General features: G+C 38.3%; 1 protein-coding gene and 1 pseudogene across 5 annotated transcripts in view; one reads left to right on the forward strand and one right to left on the reverse strand.

Moving 5' to 3' along the window:
- Nucleotides 1–12527, reverse strand: part of ADGRL2 (adhesion G protein-coupled receptor L2) — a 577862-nt gene that overhangs the window by 395977 nt on the left and 169358 nt on the right. The window lies entirely within an intron of this gene.
- On the forward strand, nucleotides 1971–2352 carry LOC112128749 (small ribosomal subunit protein uS10-like; annotated as a pseudogene).

A 12527-nucleotide genomic window follows, 5' to 3' on the forward strand; every position in this document is an offset into this window, starting at 1 on the left:
AGGTTTTGAATAATTTTATTATATGTACAGGGTGAACAAATCTCAATTATTGTAAGACCTTTAGAAATAATATTTTTTTCACGCTTAATATATTCTCTCTTATCTACTCTCTTTCCTAACCTATACTTTGAGAACAAGAAATGACATCTATTTTACTCTATCCAGGAATCTACCCAAACAGCCAAAGGCCTAAGTCCCTTCATGGTCTTGCCAATATTAGCTGTGTAACTCTGGTTTGATAAATTGCCTAACCTTGTTGAGTTTGGCTAACCGAGACCATTCTGCCCCACCTGTCATTCACCTCTGCACCTTGAAAGCTGCTTACTCTGAACATCCGTGACTCTGGGAGTGAGGACTTTTTTCTGGCTCTGAGAATATGCTCAGTTTACCAAAAAATGCAAACCAGAAGTACACTACAGTTGTTACCTCTGGAGGCAGACTTCAACCAAAGATAGGTGGAGAGTTGGTAGATAAATATTCCAGCTTCTTTACCCCTTAACTGAGCTAACACTGGGCTGCATTGTGTACCAGCTTTCCTAGCTCCCCAGCACGACTGAACTGCCAAATTGGAAACCACCTTGAAAACACATCTTCTATTGGCTTTCTTCCCTTCCGACTCATTCCACACTCCCTATCAATGTTTCTGGGGATCAGCTCAAGTAAAATACAAACAGTCACTGACTCACAGTGGTTTGACTTAAGATTTTAGAACTTTTTGATGGGTTTATTGGGGGTATGAAATGCATTTCTGACTTTTAATATTTTCAGCTTAAGATGGGTTTATCCGGATGTAACCCCATTGTAAGTCAAGGAACAATGGGATTTGCATTTGAATCTTTGTCTTACATTTCTGGGGTAACCCAGTTAAGGTATTTAATTTTCTCATGTGTAAAATGAAAACAATAATGCCTGTTCTACCTATCCACATGGTTATTATGAGGATCAAATGAGATAATATATGTACAATGCTTTGAAAATTGTGAAACGCTAAATAAATTCACATTTTTATCATTACTGCTTTGCTATTATGTTTTTTAAACTTTAATTCAAACACGTAAAATATTAGCAAATATAATTTTTTTCTTTATTTTTTCATATGCACTTTCTGTTTTTGTAGAAAGAATTATATTTGTAGCAAATGTAATTCATTGGTGGTAAGCTAAAGAGAGAAAATATCTGAAAGTAATATTGTAAGATAGGAAGTTAGTGACAAAGGGTAGAGAATCAGTATCACAGGATGAAGAGAACTTTTTAACTACTACTGTAACACCACCCAACACCCACATAACCCTCTCCCCCAAATGACAGATATCAAAGGCAAAGGATTAGAAAAGAGACGACTGGCTTTTCCTTATTGTTACATACTTTTCTCAGGAAGAATATCTTTCCATCTTTTCTTTGTTTGGAAGGTGCCTTTTCATTATCTTATAAATTCACAGGGCAGGGACTGTGCTTAAATCCTTATTTTGTAGAATTCTTTAAAAATTTAATCATGTTATTCAAATATTCAAAAAGATAAGGCAAAACCATCTTACTAACCAAAGACAGACAGATGGGGGACAGACAGACGGAAGAGTTCAAGAAGCAGCAGTTGTACATAGCCGTGTCCACTCATCACCAAAAACCCAAGACAAATACTAAGGCAGAAAGCTACAGACTACTTAATCCTGTGTGTTACCTCTCAAAAGCAAATGTGTGGGGGAATTTTTCAGGAAAAAAAATTTGTCGTGCCAAAAGTTTCTGTTGCTTGATACATTTTAATCACCTCACTCAGAAACTTGTCCAAAAAAAAAAAAGTAAAATCCAGGGATTCTGGAAATAAAAATTCATAAATTAAGATCCTAGTTTCCCTCTTTGAGGAAGACACAGTCGTAGGTGGTGCGGAGCTCTGATCCGCCCGCTCTTTCTCCTGACTCACCACTGTTCGCTCTTGCCAAGGAACAAGTCGGTCAGGGAGCCGCGCAGCAGCCATGGCTTTTAAGGATACAGGAAAAGCATCCTTGGAGCCAGAGGTGACAATTCACTGAATTCGAATCACTCTAACGAGCTGCAATGTAAAATCTCTGGAGAAGGTGTGAGCTGACTTCATCAGAGGAGGAAAGGAAAAGAATCTCAAAGTGAAAGGACCAGTTCGAATGCCTACCAAGAGTTTGAGAATCACTACAAGAAAAAATCCTTGTGGTGAAGGTTCTAAGACATGGGATCATTTCGGGATGAGAATCCACAAGCGACTCATTGACTTGCACAGTCCTTTTGAGATTGCTAAGCAGATGACTTCAGTATTGAGCCAGGAGTTGAAGTGGAAGTCACCATTGCAGATGCTTAAGTCAACTACTTTAATAAATTGATTACCAGTTGTTAAAAAAAAAAAAAAGATCCTAGTTCCCACTGTGATGGCATTAGAAGGTGGGACTTTCGGTAGGTGACTAGGTCATGAGGGTAGAGGCCTCATGAATGGGAACAGTGCTCTTATAAAAGAGGCCGCAGAGAGCTCCCTCACCCCTTCTGCCCTGTGAGGACAAGGAGAAGACAGCTGCCTATGAACCAGGAAGCAGCCCTCACCAGACGCTAAATCTGCTGGTGCCTTGCTCTTGGACTTCTCAGCTTCGAGAACTGTTAGATATAAATTTCTGTTGCTTATAAGCAACCTAGTCAATAGCATTCTGTTATAGCAGCCCAAATGGACTAAGACACTCAGATATAGAACTATTATTTAATAGCCCAAAGAGCTAAGCAAATGCTAAGGCAATACATTTATATTGCAGGCTCATGTAATTATTTATATCTTGCCATTCTAAGTAAGTTTTATTAACGGAATGAATTGCTTAGCACTTCAGTTTTTGTGACATTGTAATTTTCTTAAATGTTAATCAATTTTGACCACATTTGCCCCAGTACTGAATATACTTAGGTGCAAATTTAGTTTTAGCATGTGGTTGACTGCCATACTGAAATAATGATCTTTGGTAATTGTTAATGATTTTAATGAAGTTGAGTACATTCATAGTAGTTATAGGAATGCCACTGCACAGAAGTCTGTCATTACAGTCACAACTTACATCCTGCAAAAATACTCTTGAGATGTAAAAATAGGCACATTGTTCACAATCTTTCAATTCTCTAAATGTTATTACTCCCATGTTTACTGGGAAGGTACAATTAAGAATTGTCTTCTAAATTTTTTCCCTCAAAGGCTTTTGTTTATCTTCATTTATATATTGACTGACTTTCTTTGTGATCCTTGCTTCATAAAAAGTATTACATTTCTCAATTTTAAACTGGATTCAGGAGGTTACTTCCCATCCCCCGCCCCTTCGCTCGTGTAATACTTAGCTGGTGCTGCTAGCATAGCACATGTCACACTCTATTATAGATAGCTGTAGAGGTGTCTGTCACCTCCATTAGACTAGGAGTTCCCTGAAGGCAGTAATCACCATTTCATTTTTGCCTTCTTAGCACCTGTCAGTTCCTGACATCTACTCAGTGCTCAATAAGTGTTTGGTGATTGAATCAAATAGACACAATGCAGTGTGTTTATATTAAATGTGTTTGCTACTTCACTTTACACCAGTTGCTACTTATTCTATTATACTTATATTCTTATAAAAGAATACATTTTAAAACCAGAAAGGCACAATCACATTTGGATTGAAAATGATTTACTTTTTCAATGTAATTGTTTTTCAAAAGCTGTTTGCTGTCCAATGGCTTATCAATTTTTAAATATTTTCTTTCTGAAAGGTAGAATTTCAAAAGATTTCTAATTTTTAAATGGATTTTTACATGGTCAAGAAGACACATAATAGGTGAGACCAATCTTTCACCTGAAAAGTGTGAGAATTCCAACTACGTTATGATTTGTTCAATTCAAGCCACTGATTTTAAATAGGAAAAGGAATGGAATAAATGTTTTTAAAAATCCCAACTGTTGAAAAGTTCTGTAATATAATCTAAAATAAATATACTAACTTAACTTTTCCTTATAATAAGGAAACTGGTAGTTTCAAAAACCATCTGCAGGATAAATATTTATGGAGCAGAATGACAACTTGACTTATTCAAAGCGTTGGCATGCATTTTCTTAGTTAATGTTTGATGAAGCATTTCCACTTTGAATTCTTCGGTGAACTAAAAGAAGAGTTTCATTAACTATTTTTGAAAGATAATAAGGCCATGATCCCTTTCCAGATGTTTCACTTGTCAAATAATTGTGATCTTTCTTCCAAATCTCCATGGTTGCTTGATTCCTATTTTCTTGTTTATTGAGCAGTGATTTATAAAGATGAAGAGAAGTAGAAGTGCCAGGCAGATGATGGGGATCAGATATATTTCACCTGTCTCCAACGTACAAAATCTTGTACTCTGCATTATTATAGATTCAAAAGTATATTTATACATCTAAAAATTGGAAGCTTATACTCTCCTGAGCCAGTGTATATAAACATATAATAAACAATATTCTTTATGTGTTTCTACATACATACATAGTTGTCTATGTGCAGAAATATATAGAAGCCTCTATTTTTGAACTCTCCAAAGCTTCTCGCTTGTGCTCAGCCATGCCAACAAACTTCGCATACTTTAGGCATCATTTTACCTTACAAAAAATTGGAGCCTCTTTAGATTCATTACTAAAGGATAATCATCTCAGATGTGGATAGAGATACTCTTTTTTAATGGTTTTTGCTTAGAAGCATAGGTACACTTTTAACTGTTTGTCTGCAGAAGGAACTCAAGGATATGGCTTTTTGCAGAATTTTCCTTGGGGTCTAGGAAAGAGACTTGAATTTTTGCTGAGAGTAGACTATTCTAATTATATCTTCAAATATTTCAAAGCATAGGAATAAGAGGTAATAGAGCCCAAAATCCAAATTAAGGTACACTGAAAAAGCTACATTTAAATAAGATAGTAGATAAGTGAGTGATCACAAATAATGGAACATCAACAACAATCAAGCCAATGCTCAGTGTACACTATGCACTAAATAGTATTGTAAACATTTCACATATTAGTTCATTTTTGCCCACAGTGATCTCGCGAGGTAGATACTAGCATTAACCCCAACTTACAGATTAGGAAACTGAGGAGGCACAGAAATTTAAATATCTTACCCAAGTTTACAGCTCCAGTAAGGGATAGCGTGGGATAGAAACTGAAGCAGCTGGTCTCTAGGGTGATTGTTATTACACTATTTAATAGTGAGCACCAGGTGATATGAGAACTTTGAGCTATTTGTGTTTTATCCTGCTACTGCACGTTTCTTGTAATTGCTCCTCAAACTGTCATTCCACTCTGTTCACTTTGACTATGTTAGTTCCAGTTTTGACAAATAGGCTAAGAAAAGTGATAACACCTATCAAATACAAAACCAAAATGAACAGGAATTATTTTGCATCCTTTTTGGCATTATTAATATTCTTTGTATTTTGACCATCCTATTTCTATTCCTTAGAAATTAATGAAAATGCTTCTAGGTCATAAACAGAAATGTAATTGGGGTAAATGGGTTGTCCCAAAGAAGGAATAGGAAAGTACCCATACCTAGCTACTTCCCTTCCCTGAGAAGGGAAATTGCTTTACTTGGGCCATTCCCCCGCCCAGGCAGCCAACAGCCAATACTTTACTGATATAAGGAATATGAAAGCTCTTCCTTCCCTGCCTGCACCCTCTTCCCCACGCCTACACCCCCTTCACCACACCTACACACATACTATAAGGGCGAATTGACCTCTAGTGCTTCAGAGCTTCCTGTAGGACCAAGCTCTCACAGTTTTCAGCTGAACGTACTTCTTGCTTATCTTTCTTCCTTTGCCCTCTCCTTCCTTTCCCTTCTCCGAAAGCACTCCCTCAATAAATTAGTTTTATAAGAATCCTTTTCTTAGTTTCTGCTTTTAGAGATCCCAAGTCAAGTTGAATGATACTGGAAGGGTCCTAAGAAGCAGAGACTAAGCTCAGATTCGGGAGGTGGATGATAATAAGGTTCTTATCACTGGTGGTAGATGAATTATTGTTAGTCCCTGGCATCATATAGCAGGGTAATTGTTAAGATCAGGGGTCAGCAAACTATGGCTGTAGGCCAAACTCAACTCACTTCTTTTTGTAAATAACATTTTATTGGAACATATTCATTTAACAATTTTTAGACAGAATTGAGTATTTGAGACAGAGACCATATGATCTCAAAGCCTAAAACATTTACCATCTGGTTCTTTCCAGAAAACATTTGCCTACCTCTGGCTAAAATTTTCACCCATGATAGCAAACTGGGTTAAGATATAGGTAGGAGAGGATGTAGTAGCTGATGCAATGTCTCTGGCTTTGACAGGTATGGGGAAATTGGAACTCTAAAGATATGGCTAATTGTTGCTAAATATCACTGATGCATTGAAGAGATAAAATAACAGGCTGTATTAGATATCTATTGCTTTGTCACAGATTATTACAAGTTAGGCAGCTTAAAACAACACACACTTATTATCTCCATGTTCTTATGGGTCAGGAGTCCAGGGATGTCTTAGTTAAGTCCTCTGCTTTAGAGTCTTTTACAAGGCTGCTATCCGGGTACCATCTAAGGCTAGGGTGTCACCAGAAGGCTCAACTGGGGAAGTATCCACTTTCAAGCTTATGTGATTGTTGACAGGATTCAGCTCCTTGTGAACTATTCGCTGAAGGCCATCCTCAGGTTCTTGACACATGGGGCACTCCAATAGGGCAGATTAATTGATCAAAGCCAGCAAGAGAGGGATTCTGGTAGCAAGAAGGAAGTGACAATCTTATGTAGCTTAATAATGGAAGTGATGTCCCATCACTTGTGTCATATTCTGTTGGTTAAACATAAGTTACAAAGCCAGCCCATACTTAAGGGAGTGGATTACACAATGTCATGAACACTACAAGGCAAGGCTCACTGGGAGCCATCTTAGAGTTTGCTTAATACACAGACTCAGTTCTATTATTTGGCATTTAAAGCAAAATGTGAGAGTCAGAAAATCTCATTAGCATCATTTAAAGAGACATTATTCTCTTGTAGCTAGAAAGCAGACAGATTTGGAGATCAGGCTCATGGCTCATTTGCAGAAGTGGAAGAACTTTAAAGGAGGCTAAATTCTCAGCCTAGGCAAGCTTCCTGTGCAAAATTTAGGGCTCTGAAAAAAAGGAGTAGTACCCTGAAGTTTGGGATAGGGATATCTGAGTAGATGAGCACCTTACAACTACATTGTCCCCTGAACATGTGTGGCTCACAGAAATGGCTAGTAAGCCCCCTTTTCTCTTGTTGGAAGAGAAAGCTTCCTTCACATGAAGACTACGCCAAGGTCTCAAATGAGGCAGGTGCCTTATGAGACAATCCTCAGATCTGCCTGTACTTTCCCTCATGGAAGTCAGACTGATAATTTGGGCCACATTTCAGCATGACCCAGCTAGGGAATTGATGGCCTGCTAAGGAAGGAAATGAGTTACACACTCCATGGGATATCTAGGACTTGACTGCATGTATGCTCAAAAAGTATGCCTGGGAGTGGATCCTGAGGGTCCTGGCAGAATATAAAGCTATGTAATGGACAGTTTTCTCATATGGGGTTGTTCTGTTGTAACACAGGATTTAATACCTAGCAAAGTCTTATATGATAGGTCTAATGTAAGTCTGGGAGAGCTCTCGGTAGCTTGGAAAAAGTAATGGGTCACATGAAATGGAGATCCTGGCACTATAGTAATAGATTTTGGAGAAAGAAATAAACCAATAAAAAAACTGAGCATGCAAAAATGGGTTCATTATGGAAGATTGAAATATCCATATCTATGTTCCTTAGGAGAGCTTGGAGGACATGCTGTTTATTAACATGATGAGGAATTTGCTGATCAGAGAGGTTCCAACATTGTGGAGAAGCACAGTCCTTCTTAAACCAGGGATAGAAGGACATGTGATTAAAAGACTGGGGTCCATTGTAGCAAGGGGGATGGTAGGATTCCTGATTAACAGGGGCCACAGGGAAGCACTTAACTGTCAGAAGCAAAGTGAGTGCAGTCACCACAATGGGCAACTGGGTTGAAATGGCTGCTGTGTGGGTGGGGGTGGGAACTGTCTTAAGGTATCCACGGAAATGGTTACTATGTGAAAGGGCAAGATAGATGAGTCACCAACAAGGGTATTGGTTCATACACATAATCAAAAGAGATAGAAAATAATGAGCAAAAGGCTGAGATCGGATGTCTCAATGGAAAGTCATAATTTCTTGCCTTGTCTTCATACCTGAGTGAGTTCTCTTACCCTGAAACTATTGACTGAAGGAGATTCTGGGTCTCCATGAGACAGGAACTGCAACATTATAGTAAGTGTGTGACTCCTCAGTTCTTACCCAAAAGGACCAAAAGTATTTACTCAGAAAACTGCACACTGGAACAAAGGGAATGCTCAGATCTTTTTAGGATTGGTAGATATAAGATAGGAGTTGATGCTGACAGCACCACCATGGGCCGCTTGTTAGAGTATGAGCATGTAAGTGTCAGGAAATAAATGGAGTTCTGATCTAGACTTATTTCACAGTGGTTCTACTGGGTTTACACACTCATTTAATGATCATTTTTCTAGTCCTTGAATGTATAATTGGCATGAGCCAGTTAGAGGTTGATGAATTATCCCATTGTTTTCTTGACCAACTATTGTACTATCAAAGTGGAAGTCTTTGAAACTATCCTCTACGGTCTACGGTCTAAATCAAAACCAGTTACCACATCCTGAGGAAAATTGCACAGATTAGTGCAATAAATAAATAAATACTACTCTCAAAATAGATAGTCTCAAAGATTTAAAGGATACATAGGTGAAGATCCTCTATCTGCACATAGCTGAGCAATCTAGACCATACACAAATTAGATGGATCATGGAGTTCTGAGCAGAGTACTGCCAACTGAACCAAGTTGTAGTTTCAATCACAGCTGTTATGCTGCATGTGATATATTTACTAGGGCAAGTTAACCAGATACAAGATATGTGGTTATTGTTCTGGCAAATGTGTTATTTTTAATACCCATTAGGGAGGGGGGATCAGAAGCAGCTTGCATTCATATTGATTAATAACAAGAGTCATGATCTTGTCCCAGGGTTATGTGAGTTCTCCAGCTTGGTCCAAATATAGTCTGTAGGGATTGGGACTGTATAGACATTCTACAGGGCATCATCTTTGTGGACCATATGGATAAAATAATGTTAATTGGACCAAGGAACTCACTTTATGGAAAAGGAGGTATGGCAATGGGCACATGCTCATGGAGTTCACTGGTCCTACCACACGCTGTCCCAGTTACAGCACCAGCTTAGAGATGGCATAGGATGCCATCTCTATGGGGATAAGTATTATCTTTCGGAGTATAGTGTGCACTTTAAAGCAACAGATACTATATGGTTCTCTGTCCTCAATGATTAGAATACATGATTACAGGAATCAAAGAGTAAAAATAAGAACTCCATTCAACCATCACTCTCAGGGACCCATTCCTGCAACTTCAGGTTTTGTGAGTCTAGAGGTCCTAAGTCCCACAGGAGGGAAACTTCCACCTAGGGGATCTAGGAAAAGTCTCAGTAAACTTAAAGCTATGGCTATTGCCAGATTACTTTGAGCTCCTTATGCCAATAGACTAGCTGGCACAAAAAGTTACTGTATTGGCAGGATAAATGACCTGATTATCATGAGGAGGCAGAAATGCTGCTACATGTTAGAGACAGGGAGCAATGTGTTTGTCACTCAAGTGATCTGTTGAGCCGCATCTTGGTATTGCCATGCCTTGTTTAACTGTAACAGGCAAGTACAGCAACCATAACCAGATTAGGGCCTGGTAATCAGGTGCTTAGACTCCTAAGTTATGAGAATGTGGCTTATGCCTTCAGGCAATCAATCTAGACCTGCAGAAGTACTCGCCCATAAGGAGGAACACCTGGAAGAGTGATGAAGGGGTAGATGATGATTATTTTATGGGCTTGGGACACACTGCAGCAGTGGAAGCTACAGTTTGTTTTACTCATCTTTATCTTATACAGGAGCACAGGACATGTGACTAACCAGAATCCTGAAACTGTTGTGCCTGAATGGAGTAAACTAAATGTCAGAAGCAAGTAGTTCTGAGCAGTGCAAGGGGCGGCCTGTGGTGGCTGTTGTTGGCATCCTTCTTGTTCTCCAGCGGCTGTAAGTGTTTTTCGCTGCTAACAGCTCATAGCCCTCTCCTTCCCAAAGATTAGCCCTCAGCTGAACCAAGCTAACTTACCTGAGAATTATCCTCCCTGGGGATAAGAGGAGCTAACTCTGTGGTACAATATACGCTCCAGAGCTCCCCAAAGGAGCAGGCTCAGCTAAGGCCAGTTTTCATCCTTCTTAGCTACCTTCTTCCCTGCTTCTGCCTATTCTGCTCCTCTTGTTTCCCTCCTCCCAAGAGCACTCCCTTTGTAAATCATTTTCAGAACAACTTTAATCTCAGGCCCGGCTTCCAGGGATTCTGACTTAAGCACCCATCTTCTACTATTAACTATACTGGAAACATATTTTTTCTACCCATATCACTCCGACCCAAACCTGATAGTATGCACATGAAAGGTTGTACGTATTGAGGTTGCCAGTTTTGTTTTGTTTTTAATTATACCTCCTAAACCTAAAATCCCTCCTTAATTTATTATCATAGCAAAGGCTCACATTTTCAATTCTCAACCTCTCTATAACTCATAAAAATGATGCTATTTTTGTCATTCTCCAAGCCTTCCTCTATACTGATGCCAGCTATTTTTTAAAACACGATTCTTATCATGTTACTCCCCTGCTTAAACATTTTGGTGACTTTCCACTGCTTCCTGGATGAAGTCCCCACTCTTTAGCATAACATACAAGGCTTTGTTTATTGGGCTGCAATTTGGAGCTGAATTATGATAGACTCTTCCTCCTACCACACAGCCTGTATACCATATGCTATAGTCATAGTCAACAACTTCTTCTTCCCTGAATAAGACATGCTTTGGTTTGAATCTACATTATTTCTTCTGCCTGGAATGGCCACTTCTTCCTTTTCTGCTTGATGAATACCTACTTATACTTTAAGATGCAGCTTAATTTATTAACTTTTTTGTAAAGCTATTATTCACCAATCCAATACCTCTTTCCAAACTCAAAGAAGTATTAATAACTCCCTTCTTTGTCTTCTCATAGCACTAAGTACACACCTGTATTATGACGCTTGTCATATTCTTTGCTATTGTTTATTAACATGTTTTTCACCTCCACACAACTTTGAATGTTCTAAGAATCATGTGTTTTGTCTTTGTACATCTACTATCTCTCATATGGCTTAGCATTGTTCTTAAATAATGTATATTAATTGAAGGAAGAGCTTGTCTTGTTCTTAGATAGCTTCGCAGCCTGACAAGTTGATTGGTTCTGTCCTTGCTCCTGTCTTCAGTCATTTTCCTCTTGTTGGCGATTTTGAAACTGAAGAGTCTCTGGACAGCTGTCTGTTCACCTAAGTCTAATGACTCTCCACAGCCTTAGTCCATCCTTGCTTGAATTAAATAACTTTCCCTCTATGCACTCAAATACATTCATGCTCCCTGTGATTTGTAACAAAGGAGGGTTAAGAAATAAACTTTTAGCTTGGTGACATAAATGCAAGCTAACATTTTCTCTCTCCTTGAAGGTGGTAGGAAGTAAGGAGAAAGTGAGAGAAAATAGCTTGACAAGTAAATAAATCCCCACCTCCTTCATAACTTCCTCTCTGTGCTGTACTCACTCTGAATGCCAATTTAATTGGTCAGTTTTTCTGCTTCATCTAGACTTACATGTAAGCAGAAAGTGATGCTTTTTACATTTTTAGCTTTTTCTAAATAAAATTATTTCTTTACATTTTTGAGGGGTTGGGTTGTGAATCTCATCTAAGGGAGTTCAAATAAACATATTTTTTTAACCCCAGTATATTATTAAAAGTTGTATTAGTGATCCTTGATTAAACTAGAAGGTAAAAACGATAATAAAAAGGCCCAGCATTATAGCAAACCCAATGGTTAATGTGGCATAAAACATGGTTATGAGACTCTGGCCTGATAATATTCATTTTTTTTTTCCTCCAGCCACATTCTCAGCCTCAGCTCCTTCATCTCCCTCTGACTTCAAAGGAATCTCTGCATGAAGAGGGAGGATGCACAATAGAAGAATTGGCCCGATTATCCCCTTCTGTTTGGAAATGGTTGAAGATTACAGATATGTTTTACTTCTTCCTGTGCTTTGGACTATATAATGTCAATTACCTCAAGCAAAACCCCCTACCCTGGCTAGTATATAGATTTGGATTATACCAAAATTGCCTAAAATTGGAAACAAGACATTAATAATAATCTGTAATGGTGTAATATAATAGAATACATGTTTATTTTCATTGGCTTTAGCTGATATAAAAAAGGTAAATTAGAGATTTAAATTTTATATTTATTATATCCTGACCTTTTTGCTCATCCTCCACCACTTTATATTATGAATGAGGTAATTAAAAAGAGTC

The sequence above is a fragment of the Pongo abelii genome, chromosome 1 (assembly GCF_028885655.2).
Source record: "Pongo abelii isolate AG06213 chromosome 1, NHGRI_mPonAbe1-v2.0_pri, whole genome shotgun sequence".
Lineage (NCBI taxonomy): Eukaryota > Metazoa > Chordata > Mammalia > Primates > Hominidae > Pongo > Pongo abelii.